General features: G+C 39.1%; 1 protein-coding gene across 1 annotated transcript in view; it reads right to left on the reverse strand.

Moving 5' to 3' along the window:
• The window catches only part of LOC108530304 (ankyrin repeat and fibronectin type-III domain-containing protein 1), a 262443-nt gene that overhangs the window by 60270 nt on the left and 186492 nt on the right, over nucleotides 1-15681 (reverse strand). The window lies entirely within an intron of this gene.

Below are 15681 nucleotides of genomic sequence, written 5' to 3' on the forward strand. Positions count from 1 at the left end.
AAAAAAAAAAAAAAAAAAAAAAAGCACTTGTCAGCTGGGTCCTAAGAAACCATAATGTGTGCAGTATCTTTTTCACCTCATCTACACTCTACTGGATGGGAGCACATTTTAAGAAGGGGCCATGGGTCAGGTGCAGTGGCTCACGTCTGTAATCCCAGCACTCTGGGAGGCTGGGGCGGGCAGATCACTTAAGGTCAGGAGTTCAAGACCAGCCTGACCAATATGGTGAAACCCCATCTCTACTGAAAATACAAAAATTAGCCAGGCATGGTGGCGGGCACTTGTAGTCCCAGCTGCTTGGGAGGCTGAAGGATGAGAATCGTTTGAATGTGGGAGGCGGAGGTTGCAGTGACCGAAGACTGTACCACTGCACTCCAGCCTAGGCGAAAGAATGAGACACACCATCAAAAAAAAAAAAAAAAAAAAAAAAAAAATGAAGAAGAGAAAAGAAAAAGGGGCCATGAATTCCAGTATAGTTCTCAGAGAACAGTTACTATGGGGACATCAAGTGTCCTAGTGAAGGGTATTTCTAGTTGGTGCTGAGTTAGGCCAGGTGTCTTCTGATAATGGGAAAGAACCACTGGCAAAGTGTGGGGTTAGTAGTTTTTCCTAAGAAAATTGCTCCAATTATTTTAAAAATAATCACCTTTTAAAATATAGCATATAATTAATGTCACAAAAGGTGAACGGTAAAAAGAAAATTCTGAAACAATCAAAACCACATTGGTTTATAGGAGCTAACAGTCATCTTTGGAGAATGCTGGGAGACCATCTATTAATATTTATTGGAGCCTTGTGCTTTAGTTATAAATATTTCTTTCTGTTTTTTATTTTTATTTTTATTTTATTTTTTGAGATGGAGTTTCACTCTTGTTGCCCAGGATGGAGTGCAGTGGTGTGATCTTCTCAGCTCACTGCAACCTCTGCCTCCTGGGCTCAAGCAATTCTCTTGCCTCAGCCTTCCAAGTAGCTGGGATTACAGGTGCCTGCCACCATGCCTGGCTAATTTTTTGTATTTTTAGTAGAGATGGGGTTTCATCATGTTGGTCAGGCTGGTCTTGAACTCCTGATCTCAGGTAATCTACCTGCTTTGGGCTCCCAAAGTGCTAGGATTACTAGCATGAGCCACCACACGTGGCCATAAATATTTCATTTAATCCGCCTAATGCTCTTATGTGGTAGGTAATATTCTCTTCATTTTATCGATGAGGAAATTGAGACTCAAAACTTTTAAATAACTAGCTCAGATCCACACAGCCCATCAATGCAGAAGCTGGATTCAAACCCCTATCTGTCTCATCTGCCTCCCAAGTCCATATTGGGAGAAAGTAATAAATGGATTAATAGCCATTTTGAGGTCATTTTGGCTAGAGAAAGCTCCACTATGTAAAGCTCAGATAGTCTGTGAGATATTGGACTTTCACTGACTGAATCTAAGGCAGGGACTCCTGGTTGGCGCCTCTGTCCCCTTTCTCCAAGGGCTAGGGTTGTCTCTAATACTGTGATTTCCTTGTTATGCATTTCAAGAGGGAGACAGGGTTGGGGGCAGTGACCACCAAGCAGAACAAGGGGTTGTACTGAGTCTATGAGTCTCATGAAGGTGTTCTGTATGTTCATATCAGCTACATGTGGCAATGGTGGCCAAGGTAAGTACAGAGTAAAAATATAAATAAATAAACAGCAATGTAAACAGTCACAGAAGGCTCGTGTACATTGCTGGCCCATAACTGGAGCCTGGTTCGTGTTATGCAGCCTTACTGGTGCCAAGTCTTTCTCCTCCTCCCCATCTAATAGCCTACTCTGAGCACTGTCAGTTCTGGATAAGGTTCATATCTTTTAGTCACCTGTTTCTCTCTCCTCTGGCTAGAGACATGTAAGCTAAGGTGAGAGACAGGATGGAAGACTTGGGAACGAAACAACTCCAAAGTAGCAGCGGGTCCTCAGGACCCAAAGGAATTTGTGGGGAAATAAATAAAAAAGAAAAAACCAGACCCCCTTGGGAGGCCAGCCCCAGTCTTCTTCCCTCTGTGTCTCACTAAAAAGAATGTGCTATTTTGGGCTTTTTTCTTCTGTATTTGTTTTCACATTCTCCTGTAAATTACTCAACAAGGTGCCTTACTGATCCTGAAAAATCCAATCTTTAGATTTTCCCATCAAGTCAAGAAGTTTCCGCAGCTTCCCAGGGAAACAAAGAGCCTTGTCCTCCATTCCCAGGCTCAGCTTCTGCTTTTGTGATGATCAGACTGGCTGATGTTGAGACATAACTCTCCATAAAGTCACATGGGAGTTATTTTTTGGGGGATTCTCAAATAGCCTTCAGCAGATCAAAGAAAACCCTTTATGTTATAAGCAAGATATATGTATTTTCTTTTTTTTCAGATCCCTGTGAAAGGTTAAACATCTCAACATACATTGCATATCCCGGCAAGGGATATTTGAAGGACCTAGTTACTTTTCTTGGGAAAGTGCTGTAGTTATCTCTATTTTGTGTATTGCCATATTGCCTTTGGTTTCTGCATATCTACTTGTATGTGATATCTCTAAATTTTCAGCATTCACAAAACACAGTTAAAACAGTAGCTTTGATCTAAAATGCATAATGGGGAGTATTTTCCAGCTCATCTGTTTAACTGGTAGATTGACTCACGCATGCCTTTTATTTTGGTCCATGACAGCAGCTGGCACATAGTAGGTATCCAATAAAGATATCTTAAATGAATGAATGCAGTTGTTCAATTAGTAAAGAAGACTGCCACACTGACAGCTGAAAAGGAAGAACAAGACTGCTATTTGGAAATATTCAAAAGAGGCCACTCACTGTGGGCAGGAGAATGTGGTTGAAAGAAAGGAACTCTTCAGATTTTGAAAAGTTTTATGTATTCTAAAGTAACCAAGGTGGGACAGGAAAGTCATTGACCAGGATTAAATCTTGGGAGTAAGGTACTTGGCCCATAGACAGGAAAGATAATAATGTGGACTTATTGGAGGGAAATATACATAATAGGTTCTAAATAAACATAATAGAAATTTTTGAATTTTGTATCTTTTGGACAAATACTCAATACCAAGCTAATTGCTGGTATATTCAGGATAAGAAATCAAATTCAACTTTAAATATAGTGCTAATTGGCTGACTGATTTATCAGACTCTAACTGACACCCTTCTAGGGACAAGGAAATGTCCTGGGGATGTAAATATGAATAAAGCCCAAATCTTATCCTACAGACAGTAACAGTACAATGGTGGGGAGTGAGGCAGTCAAATCAATTTAAGATTATAATACAATCTGATGAGAGTAATGATAGAGGCAGGCTCAGATTAGGGTCACCCTAAACAGTCTGGCAGGGAGTGGTTAGGGATAACTCGCTAGACAGGCTGGCTCCTGGCAGACTTCTGAAGGATGTATAGGAAAGAGTGGCTAAAATCATTCCAGGCAGAGGTTGCTGTGTGTGCAAAGGCATGGAGTCATGGTGTGGTCAGGGAATTTCAAGGCAATTACAAGGAACAGGAGAAGGGGTGAGGTGAGATGGGAGTGTGACTTTAGAGATAAGATGGGACAGGAGACAGGAGCTCAGGTTATGCTAAGAAGTATCAGCATTATTTGAAAGCATTTTGGAGCTCTCGAAAGATCAGGCCATTATATGATCAGATTTGCATTTTAGGAAAATTACTCTTGTATTTTGTAGGAGGAAAATTGGAGAGAGTTAATGCTGTAGTTACAGAGACCAGAAAGACATTGGTGCTATGATCTATGTGAGATGTGGTACCAGTTCATTGTGGACATTATCTCCACCTTTGTGAGCAGGAGGAAATTTCCTGACTTTCTGTTACCCACCAAAACCACATTTTCCTATTCATTGAGCCATCTGTGAGCCAAATTTCTATGTAAACCCAAATATTTGGCATCACAGCATCACAAGCTCTCATAGGAATGCTGGAATACTAGAAGTTCAGCTAGCTTTTTTTTTTTTTTTTTTTTTTTTTTTTTTTTTGAACTAAAGAGCTATTAGCAACAGTGTATACTTAAAATTTCCAAATCAAATATCGTGGTCATATCAAAAACCATGCTCTCTCTCCAGGTGTATGTAACAGGTCTCAGCTTTACTCGAAGTTCAATTGCAAACAGTAATAAAAACATTGGCATCTCATTGCTCACTTAATATTTATGTAGCTGTCACCATCTCAATTCTACACATTTGAAACCTCAGAGTTGGTTGGAGTTGAGGTGAACTGAAATCCCCTTTGACAGTAGGTTTTTTGGGGGATGCTTTCATCCTTAAATAACTTTCAAAACAACACTCAGATAGTGGCAAGAGATCAAAGAAACGCTCTGTTACCACAGGGGCTGCTAAAACTGTTATTTCCCCCGAAAAGTTTCCCCTTTGCAGAGAATAAAGTGGATCAGCCTTATTAGGGATTGGAGCAAATACTCTGTCAGGAAAAGCAGACCCAAGTCCAGCCAGATGTAGATTCATACTGTTTCTTCTGCAGGGAATCCAAGAGAGAGAGATGGGGGAAGAAGCAACCAAGGAAGGGCTGACTGGAGCTAATTGTCTACTTCTCACTACAAGAGTAACACCGTAGTTTTTTACGGACCAGTTCCGTAACATTTTTACTTTGAGACACCTTCTTCCACATTTTTCTCCTTTGATTTTCACAACAACCATGTTATATATTTTTCTCATTTTAGAGGTGAAGTTAAGGCTTTGCCAGACTGAGAGCACACACTGGGAAAGAATGCCAGGGCCAGATTTCGAACCCAGGTCTGTCTGGGTTCAAAATCCAGAGCCTCTTTCTCACACAGTTTAATGAAACTTCAGCATGTACTCAAAAGTGAGGAAAACAGCAGTTGTAGAGAAGGAATTGTGGAGGTACACAGGTCTGTAAGTTTTCATTTTGAGTAAGTCTGAGGGACAGTACAGTTCAATGGATCAGTGCAGGCCCATGATGAAGGGTAGAGTTTTATGTCCTTAAGGGTGTCATCCCTTGGTGCACCCACCTGCTACCCTGCAGGGCTCTGGAAAAATCTGTAGCATCTATTTTTAGAAGGTCTGTAACACCAGTTCCTTCAAGCATAAAACTCTGAGACTAAATTCACCTTTTATTTAGGGTATTTACCTTCAATTATAGCAATTACTACATTTTAATGACACTTTCCAGTTTAAAAACAAACACCTTTATGTACTCAGGTTTCTACATATAAAGCCAATCCATTCCTGAGCATCTTTAAGATTGGTGGATGACAGGGATGTAAACACAAATAAGAAATTATCTTTACCCTAGAATTATCAAAGCCCAGCACATAGATGGATAAAGATACAGATAATTACAATAAAAATGTGATGCTCCCTATAACAGGCACATCAGCAAAGTGTTGCTGAAGTGCCAACGACCAACAGAGTTGGGGCAGGGAGGAGGATGGGATAAGGGAAGGTAATATTTGGTCTGGGTTTTGAAGATTGAGTAGGATTTAACTCAATCTTGGGGCATTCCAGGGAGAGAGATTGAGAGCTGAAAAATTCGGGCGCAATCAAGTGAAAAAATAGATGTTCTGCAGAAGAGGAAGAAGAGGAAGGCAAGACGTAGGGGCTGAGGGATGTGTTGATGTGCAGAAAGCCTTGTATGCAATGCTGAAGGTTTATGAGCAAGGGAATGAGGTGATCAATTCCTGGTTTAGTTTGATGACCAATGTTGGTATAAGGAGGGTCATTGGAGACATTTAAATCTTACAAGCTGCATATTTCAAATCAGAGAGCTTCTTCTTATACTGTTTCAAGGACTTTGCCCGCTACTAGCTAGTAGGGGTAGGAATCGCCACAACTTAGCTGTACAATCTCTGACTTCAATTCCTATTGACACTACGTGTCTGTGTGATGCATGACTCCAGCCTACTTGCTTTCTGTAGAGTCTTTGGTCTGTAATATTTGGGGTGATCTGCTCAGCTCATTCACTGTCAACACTGCACAAATCACCTAGTTTTCCCTTGAAGGATTGCCCTACATGAGAACAGTGACATTTCTACACTTTCTTTTTTTTTACTTCAATTTAGTTATTAAAAGGAATCTCCTCAGAATAATTGCTGGATGGTGTTGACAAAAGTTTGAATCACATCATCTGACTGCAGTTGTGCTGACAGCAGTCCCTGGAAAACTCTGCTGCAGGGACCAATGGTTGCTTTCACCCTCCTAGGGCAACACCAGGACTTTGGGAACCCAAACAACTATAGTTACAGACCAAACACGTGGTCTAGCAAAAGCTAGAGTCCAGCCGAGTTAAAAAGAGTTATGCAGCTTTGGCCATCTTCTTTATGAAACAGATTCCTCCATTTTTTTTTAGTGGAAAACGTTAAAAAATTTTTAGCATTGGGTCAAGGGTGAAATCAAGAATTTCGGGGCATCTTAATGGTCACCACAATAATTTATTTCAAGTTATTTTGAATGGTAAGTGTTTATCAAATGTTCATCATCCTCCTCTGAAGGCTTAAAATAAAAAAAAAAGTAATGAGGATCTTGTGCTTCAAGGTTTTGATTTTCAAAAAGCATTTGCAAACATTGGACACTGATTATTTATCTAAAAATCATAGTAGCATATTCAGAGAAGAAGTAGTTGAAACGTGTGTGCATGTGTGTGTGTGTGTGTGTGTGTGCTTGTGTGTGTGTGTGTGCGTGTGTGTGTGGTGGCAGCAGGGGTGGGGGTTTGACTAAATGCTGCCAGGACTGGAGAATGAAGAAATGAAAGTTTGTTTATTTTAGTATTTACCGTATCAAAATATCTGGTATAAAACTACATGGTCCAATAAGGCTAGGAAAATCAATTTACAAGTAAAAGGCCAAGGAAACCCAATAAAACGTTTTGTGACAGATATAAGTACCGTGTATTAGCAAGGTGCAGTGTGAACACGTTGCAAAGAAACTCACTTTTAAAATGCATAATTTATGCACAAATTATCTGACTAGTATTAGGAGACACATGGTTTTAAAATTATGTATACATTTGGATAAAATTAGTTTTATTTTCAGAAGACTTTGGAAATATCTGATTTTCTAAGTGTACTAATCATTTCACTCATTGAGAGGGATAAAATACAGGTGAAAGTGGTAGATCTGACATATTTCTTTCAAAAAGAAATGTGACATCACACATGGAAAAAATATAAATGTTGCAAAAGGTTATATCCCCCCTTATTTGGTGTCCCAGAGGCATGCTAGTATCAGTTCTTGATTCTCCTTTTAGATATTTTTCCATGTATATAAAGACAGAATATATTCTGATGGACCAGAGTGAAATTACGATTCCTCGTGAGTAAAATGAGGCAGTATTTCACTGATTGGATTGTTCAATGACATAATGATATGAAAAATCCTTGAACTTTTGGAGGGTTTGCAAATTTTAACTGATTACAGCTTCTTAACCTGGAGTCTGTGGACCTTTAGAAAAGTCTAAAGCTTGGTTTCCGAGTGTTGTAGACACAATATACAGGGCATGTGTCCTCATGCATTATTATAATTTGTTTCATTTTGTATTTTTCCTAGGCAGACAAAGCCATGATGGCCAAGAGTTTCTCAAAGGGAGAGTGATGCCAAAGAGGTTTAGTATCAGCCTTTAGAGCCTACTGCTGTTTTGTTTTTGGTTTGTGCCCTATTCATTGAATGAGCATCAGATGAACGAGAGGAGGAAGATTGCAAGGCATTAATAGTTGTCCTTGGGACCCTCTGACTCCCTTTTTCTAGACCTGTCTCCCTGTTCTGGCCTTCATCCATAGCTGATACACACTTCACCCAGTGCCTATGTGTTCCTCATTGAGGCATCTCATTCCTCTAACTAAGCCCACTGTCTTGCACCATTGTCTCAAGCTTCCAGAATTACCTTCCAGCCTTCTTTCATTATCAAAACTCTGAACCTAGCTATCACAGAGGAAAACACTTCTAACTAAAAATTAAAGATACATCTAATGATAAACTACCTTCCCTCAAAGTGTGAGGGCATAGAGACGTGCCCTGAGACCATTTTCAATTTTGTATTTTAATTATTTATTTGTCCCCCCCCCCCAACAAATATTTTCATCGTAAAAGAAGAAGTCAGCCGGGTTCACGCACTTTGTAATCCCAGCACTTTGGGAGGCTGAGGCGGGCGGATCACAAGGTCAGGAGATCAAGAGACCCTGTCTCTATTAAAAATTACAAAAAATTAGTCAGGTGTGGCGGCAGGCACCTGTAGTCCCAGCTACTCGGGAGGCTGAGGCAGGAGAATAGTGTGAACCCGGCAGGTGGAGCTTGCAGTGAGCCGAGATTGCGCCACTGCACTCCAGCCTGGGCGACAGAGTGAGACTCCATCTCAAAAAAAAAAAAAAAAAAAAAGGGGCCAGAAGAACAAAAAAAAAATTTTAATTTCTGCCATGGAGTTTCTAGGCCTTTATTTTTGCAGCACACATAACAGATTATGGATTCTCATATATGCTGAATTCCTATCAATGTATCCAGGGTTATGCACAATTACCTGCACCCTAGGTATAATTTCAATGCTTTTATACTAAAGATAGTGTATCAGAATGCAAGTGAGTAAAAATAATATATAGATAACCTTGAGTTTCCCATAACATTAAACAACAAAAGAAATAGTTTGCCAACTTTGCCACTCCAACTTTAGTATCATAACCATTATTTTAACTATTTGCCATAGACCTCATAAGTAATCATCACAAGATTGGCGTGGCCCACAAGGATGCTGAGACTATTTATTAAGATAATAGAGGTGTAATTTAACTTTTTTGAATGGGAGCTGGAATGACTCTAAGTCAGCAGGTTCTCTAGTGCTCCTTAAATTATATTATATGTATTCATTCCTTCATTCATTTTCCATCCATCTATTCATCTATGCAGCCACTTATTTGTTCAGTCTAGATGTTGGGGAGAGGTAGAAAGGCACGTCATACAGGGGAATAACATGGTGCAATGGCATGAAGGCATGACTGTATATGAGATTATAAATACCAAGGTAACATGAGCTGCTCTGGGGATTTGGCCGTAGACTGCAGGATAAGTGGTGGGAGATGAAGCTGGAAAGATGTGGAAAACCAGGTTATTAAAAGATTACCTGTCTATTTAGCACTATGGACCCATGCAGTCATTGTCCCATGAAGCTGGTTATGCTTAAAGGGAATCCATATACAGATAAAAATCAAATTATTGAATTTATATTTCTTTTCTTTCTTTTTTTTTTTTTGAGACAGGGTCTCTTTCTGTTGCTCAGGCTGGAGCACATAGCTCATTGTAACCTATAACTCCTGGGCTAAAGCTATCCTCCATCAAGAGTAACTAGGCCTCTTGAGTAGCTAGGCTGTAGTAGTAGATACTACAGGTATGTGCCACCATGGCTGGCTAATTTTTTTTTTTTTTTTTTTTTTATGTTTTGTGGAGATGGGGTCTTGCTATGCTGCCTCAGGTGGTCTAGAAATCCTGGCCTCAACTGATTCTCCTGTCTTGACCCCCAAAGTGCGGGGATTACAGGCATGAGCCATCATACCTGACCCAAATTCCTATCTTTTTTTTTTGAGATGGAGTTTCACTCTTGTTGCCTAGGCTGGAGTGCAATGGCAAGATCTCGGCTCACTGCAGCCTCCACCTCCTAGGTTCAAGCAATTCTCCTGCCTCAGCCTCCCGAGTAGCTGGGATTACAGGCACTCGCCACCACACCTGCCTAATTTTTTGTATTTTTAGTAGAGATGGGGTTTCACCATGTTGGTCAGGCTGGTCTCGAATTCCAGACCACAGGTGATTGGCCCGCCTCTGCCTCCCAAAGTGCTGGGATTATAGGTGTGAGCCACTGCACCTGGCCCCAAATTTATATCTTAACATCATGGCCAGGGCCATGGAGAGGAAAGGCCAGTGGGCTGCTCCCATCCACTGACTGGGGGTTAGCCAACTGCCTGGAGATTCTGACCTAATGAGTTGGTTCCCATGGTCCACTCAGTTAAAAATGCAGAGATCTAAGGGCTGAGGTGTGAACCTCTGAAGCCATTAGAAGTAGCAAAGGCCTAAGAGTTCTCAGCATGTTACTCTAATCCCCCTGAGATCAGAGTTGAACCAAGCTTCTCTTGTTGAGAATGCTTAACTTCTACAAACTCAAGAAATCTCACCTCAGTTCTACAGATTGCTCAGATCTTGGGCAAGGTGCATTAACCCTTGAAGTTTCTAGCCTAGGCTTCGGACTCTCTGTGGTTTCTTGTTTTTTTTTTTTTTTTTTTTTTTTTTTTTTTAACTTAGAAAGTAGTATGCTATAGGGGAAATATAATGAACTGGGAGTCAGGAGTCTTGCATTTTTGTCCTGGCTCTGCCAAATAATTCTGTGACCTTGAGAAAGTCCCCTCACCTTTCTGGGTCTCAGTTTCCTCAGTTTTAAAAGAATAAATTGGGCCAGATAATCTCTGCTTTTATTTTGTTATTAAATTCCAGACTCCTGGGGTTTTCTTTTGTTATTATCATGTATATTTTAAAGGGCTTCTAGTGTTTCATTATTTTATTTCAGGTTTTTAAGATCTCATCACACTGCCATCTTAAGCAAAACTCTACAAAAATCAACTTAAACATTTTCATTTTTATTTTACTCTTTTCATCACTCTGCATTACTCTTACTGTTTTAAAACAAAGAGTCTTCTCTTAAAACCATTTTAATCTCTGTTTAAAAAAACTATTACAGGGTTTTGATTTTCCAGAATTGTATCAGGCAATATGAGCAAAAGATCCATGAGGCCAAATTTTTATCCTCTGATCTCAAAGAACATCAAACCAACACAAACACATCCTTCACCTTTGTTAATTCCTTACCAAATAACAAAGAATTTATCACCACAGTGTCAAATAGTTTTGATTATTTAAATGGGGAAGAACAAAACATCAGGAAATAAAGGGAGGTCTTATTTACAAGGATGCCTCCAGAAACCATTTAATAATTATGATCAAATAAAATTTACTAAAAAACCCGGGGGAAATTTTGCCAAACAATTTCTATTGGATAGTAGGAGACTTCTCAAATAAAAGTTGCAAGAAATTAGATTCCCTGCCCCTGACTAGTAAAGCAAACAAAGTATATTCTGATTCAAGAAAACACTCATGTAGAAAAGATGAAGCCTCCCAGAATTGCTCATCCTCCTGTGTGAACAAAACTATCTTAAGACCTAACGCCTTGAAGAAAGAAAAGAAAGTGGACTTCAGAGAGTTCAAGTAGGCTCCCAGTTATAACACAGGGCAAAAAAAAAGGAAAGTCTAGAGTGAAGTCAGCAACATAATGGAATAGGAAGCTCCTGCTTATCCCTGCTCCCACAGACACAATGAATAAACACCTACGTATGTATCAATTCTCTTCAGAGAAAGTGGAATCCAATTGAAAGACTGCACACTGGGTGACTGAGCAAATATCCGTAACAAAATGGGTAGAAAAAAGGCAGATGCATTCATGCACTAACCCTACCTTGGGCACAGAGCCCTTAAACTCGGGAGAAAACTCCAAATCCCAGTTTCTTCCTGAGGGGACAGGGACTTGTACCACACATATAGTACCTGACTATATAGTCCCTGCTGCAGGGTTTGACTCTTAAGTCACTCTGCTTGAGAAACAGCAGGGACAGGGCATCAACGAATTTCCAACAAACACAAAGAACAAAGGGATCTTGAATTTTTGTATTTTAAAAAACTTTTGTGGGCACATAGTACACGTATATATATTAATGAAGTACAAGAGATACCCTGATACAGGCATGCAATGTGAAATTATCATATCACAGAAAATAGGGTCTCCATTCCCTCAAGTATTTATCCTTTGTGTTACAAACAATCCAGTTATACTCTTACTTATTTTTAAATGTGAAATTAAATTATCAATGACTATAGTCACCCTGTTTGTCTACCAAATATGAGGTCTTATTCATTCCTTCTAACTATTTTTATTTTGTACCCATTAACCACCCCCACTATCCCCTGCAACCTCCCACTACCCTTCCCAGCTTCTGGTAACAATCCTTCTATTCTCTATTTCCATGGGTTTAATTGTTTTGATTTGTAGCTCGCACAAATAAGTCAGAACATGTGAAGTTTGTCTTTCTGTGCCTGACTTATTTCATGTAACCTAATGACCTCCAGCTCCATCCATGTTGTTGCAAATGACAGGATCTCACTCTTTTTTATGGCTGCATAGTACTCCATTGTGTACATGTGCCACATTTTCTTTATCCAATCATCTGTTGACGGACACTTAGATTGCTTACCAATCTTGGCTATTGTGAATAGTGCTGCAACAAGCATGGGAGTGCACATACCTCTTTGATATACTGATGTTCTTTCTTTTGTGTATATATCTAGCAGTGGGATTGCTGGGCTCTATGGTAGCTCTATTTTTAGATTTTTTGAGAAATCTCCAAATTATTCTCCATAGTGGTTGTACGAATTTGCATTCCCACCAACAGTGTACGAGGATTTCCTTTTCTCCACATCCTCACCAGCATTTGTTATTGCCTGTCTTTTGGATGAAAGCCATTTTAACTGGGGTGAGATGATATCTCATGGCAGTTTTGATTTGCATTTCTCTGATGAGCAATGATGTTGAGCGCCTTTTAATATGCCTGTTTTTCATTTGTACACCTTCTTTTGAGAAATGCTTATTCATATCTTTTGCCCATTTAAAAATCAGATTATTAGATTTTTTTCCTGTAGAGTTGTTTGAGTTCCTTTTATATTCTGGTTGTTAATCCCTTGTCAAATGGGTAGTTTGCAAACATTTTCTCCCATTCTGTGGGTTGTCTTTCCACTTTGTTGATTGTTTCCTTTGCTTTTTAACTCGATGTAATCCCTTGAGAATTTTTGCTTTGGTTGCCTATGCTTTTGATATTACTCAAGAAATTTTTACCTAGATCATTGTCCTGGAGATTTTCCTCCAGTGTTATCTTGTAGTAATTTCATAGTTTAGGTCTTAGATTTAAGTCTTTAATCCATCTTGATTTGATTTGTATATGGTGAGAGATAGAGGTCTAGTTTTATGCTTCTGCATTTATGCTTCTGCATATGAATATCCAGTTTTCCTAGCACCATTTATTGAGGAGACTGTTCTTCCTCCAATGTATGTTCTTGGCTTCTTTGTCGAAAATGAGTTTACTGTAGGTATATGGATTTGTTTCTGGGTTATCTATTCTGTTCCATTGGTCTATGTGTCTGTTTTTATGCCAGTACCACGCTGTTTTGATTACTATAGCTCTGTAGTATAATTTGAAGTTAGGTAAAGTGATTCCTCCAGTTTTGTTCTTTTTGCTCAGGATAGCTTTGGCTATATGGGGTCTTTTGTGGTTCTATATAAATTTTAGAATTTTTTTTTCTATTTCTATGAAGAAAGTCATTGGTATGTTGATAGGGATTGCATTGAATCTTATAGATTTCTTTGGGCAGTATGGATATTTTAAGAATACTGATTCTTCCAACCCATGAACATGGGATATGTGTCCTCTTCAACATTGTGTCCTCTGCAATTTCTTTCATCATCAGTGTTTTATAGCTTTCATTGTAGAGATCTTTCACTTTTTTTTTGGTTAATCCATAGGTATTTCATTTTATATGTGGCTATTATAAATGGGGATACTTTTTAAATTTCTTTTTCAGATTAGTCACTGATGGCATATAGAAATGCTACTGATTTTGTATGTTGATTTTGTATCTTGCAACTTTACCGAATGTATCAGTTCTAACAGTTTTTTTTTTCTGAGTGTAAAGTCTTTAGGTTTTACCAAATATAAGATCACATCATCTGCAAACAAGGATAATCTGGCTTCTCCCTTTCCAATTTGATTGTCTTTTATTTCTTTCTCTTGTCTGATTGCACTAACTAGGACTTCCAGTACTATGCTGAATAACAGTGGGCATCCTTGTCATGTTCCAGATCTTAGAGGAAAGGCTTTCAGTTTTTCCCCATTCAGTATGATGCTAGCTGTGAATCCGTTATATGTAGCTCTTATTATGTTGAGGTATGTTCCTTCTATACCCAATTTTTTGAGGGTTTTATTTTTCTTTTTTTGAGACAGGGTATCACTCTGTCACTGAGACCAGAGTGCAGTGGTGCGATCTTGGCTCAATGCAACCTCTGCCTCCCAAGTTCAAGTGATCCTCCCATCTCAGACCTCAGAGTAGCTGCGACCACAGGTGCACATCACCATACCTAGCTAATTTTTTTGTATATTTTGTAAAGATGGTGTGTCACCATGTTGCCCAGGCTGGTGTCAGACTCCTGGACTCAAGCAATCTGCCCATCTCGGCCTTCCAAATGCTGGGATTAAACACATGAGCCACCATGCCCAGCCTTTTGAGGATTTTTATCATGAAAAGATGTTGAATTTTATCAATGCTTTTCAGCATCAATTGAAACGATCATATGATTTTTGTCATTCATTCTGATTATGTGATGTATTATATTAACTGATTTGCGTATGTCAAATCAATTCTTTCTCTGTATTATCTCTCTGCATCCCTGGGATAAATCCTGTTTGGTCATGGTGAATGATCTTTTTAATGTATTGTTGAATTCAGTTTGCTAGTATTTTGCTGAGGACTTTTATACCAGTATGCATCAGAAATATTGGCCTGTAGTTTTCTCTTTTTTTGATGTGTCTTTGTCTGGTTATGGTATAAGTGTAATACTAGCCTTGTAGAATGAGTTTGGAATAGTTTGAGTATGCGTTATATTTGTTCTTTACAGATTCAATGCAATCTCTTGATTACCTTGAATCTTTACAGATTCAAGGTAATCAAAATAATCAAAGCAAAAATAACAAAACTGGATTTCAGAATATATTATAAAGCTATTGTAATCAAAATCGCATAGTATTGTCATAAAAACAGACACATCAATCAATGGAACAGAATAGAAAGCCCAGAAATAAACCCATGTATTTACCATCAGTTGATTTTTGACAAAGATGCTAAGAATATACAGTCAAGAAAAGACAATCTCTTCAATAAATCTCACTGAAGCAGAGTAGAAAGGTGGTTACCAGAGGTTCGTGGAGAGGTGGTGGTGGGGGTTGGAGGTGGACAGATGGGGAAAGGGAGATGTTGATCAAAGGACACAAAGTTTCAGTGAGACTGGAAGAAAAAATTTTAGTGATCTATTGCACTGCTTGGTGATCGCAGTTAATTAGTAATACATTATATATTTCAAAATTGCTAAAAGAAAAGATTTTTAAAGTCCTCACCACAAAACAATAAGTTGGTGAGGTGATGGATATGTTAGTTAGCTTTATTGACTTTTTCTACAATGTATACATAGATCAAATCATATTATACCCCATACTTATATGCAATTCTTTGTGAATTAAAAATAATAATAATAGGCCAGGCATGGTGACTCATGCCTGTAATCCCAGCACTTTGGGAGGCTGAGGTGGGTGGATCATGAGGACAAGAGATCGAGACCATCTTGGCCAATATGGTGAAACCTGGCCAACATGGTAAAACCCAGTCTCTACCAAAAAAATACAAAAATCAGCTGGGCGTGGTGGCACGTGCCTGTAATCCCAGTTACTTGGGAGGCTGAGGCAGCAGAATTGCTTGAACCTGGGAGGCAGAGGTTGCAGTGAGCCAAGATAGCGCCACTGCACTCCAGCCTGGCGACAGAGTGAGACGCCGTCTCAAAAAAAAAAATAAAAA

The sequence above is a fragment of the Rhinopithecus bieti genome, unplaced genomic scaffold, assembly GCF_001698545.2.
Source record: "Rhinopithecus bieti isolate Rb0 unplaced genomic scaffold, ASM169854v2 scaffold_7870, whole genome shotgun sequence".
Lineage (NCBI taxonomy): Eukaryota > Metazoa > Chordata > Mammalia > Primates > Cercopithecidae > Rhinopithecus > Rhinopithecus bieti.